Source organism: Colobus angolensis, unplaced genomic scaffold, assembly GCF_000951035.1.
Source record: "Colobus angolensis palliatus isolate OR3802 unplaced genomic scaffold, Cang.pa_1.0 Scaffold277, whole genome shotgun sequence".
Lineage (NCBI taxonomy): Eukaryota > Metazoa > Chordata > Mammalia > Primates > Cercopithecidae > Colobus > Colobus angolensis.
The window spans coordinates 1,926,693-1,927,754 of NW_012116010.1; positions in this window are offsets into that span (position 1 = coordinate 1,926,693).

Genomic DNA, 1,062 nt, shown 5'->3' on the forward strand with positions numbered 1-1,062 from the left:
ACCCCCCCGCCGCCGCCGCCATGCTGCCACCTGCCTGCGGGTAACCAGGGGACGTAACTGGGCCAGGGTCTGCGGTCATCGCCCTTAAGCCAAACAGGACGGGGGGTCGGTGTGGGGTCTAAATTCCAATTATAGAGTCAAATATAGATAATAAAATTCTGAAATATAATAGGATCCTGTAACGGGATTCTATACGAGACTTGCAAATTGTGTGTAATATATTTGAATAATATAATTTATGTATAAATTAGATATCATATTCTATGACGTAATTATAGAATTACATATTATACGTTGCTGGTTAATTATTAATTGAATTGTTAATTATTAATTGTATTATTAATGGTTATTAATGCATACCATTACATAATGTAATTATGAAATAATAACAACTTTTAATGCTATGAAATTAAGATAATTTGTATTGTGATTATGAAACAATTGATGATTTGTAATTATAAAATAATTTATGTAATTATGAAATAATAAATGATAATTTATGTAATTTAAAAGTAAATGATAATCTAATGTAATTATGAAATAAATGCTAATGTATAATATAATCATAAAATTAATTTATAATGTAATTATGAAATAATGATAATCTATAGTGTAATTATGAAATAACTGACAATATTTAATGAATTATGAAATGATCATTTATAATGTAATTATGAAATAATAAATGACAATTTATAATGTAACTATAAAATGATAAATGAGGCCAAGTGCGGTGGCTCACGCCTGTAATCTCAGCACTTTGGGAGGCCAACGTGGGCAGATCACCAGGTCAAGAGTTCAAGACCAGCCTGGGGCCAGGCCTGGTGGCTCACGCCTGTAATCCCAGCACTTTGGGAGGCCAAGATGGGCGAATGATGAAGTCAGGAGATGGAGGCCATCCTGGCTAACACGGCAAAACCCCATCTCCACTAAAAATACAAAAAAAAAATTAGTGGGGTGGGTGGCGGGCACCAGTAGTCCCAGCTACTAGGAAGGCTGAGGCAGGAGAACGGCGTGAACCCGGGAGGCGGAGCTTGCAGTGAGCCGGGATCGCGCCACTGC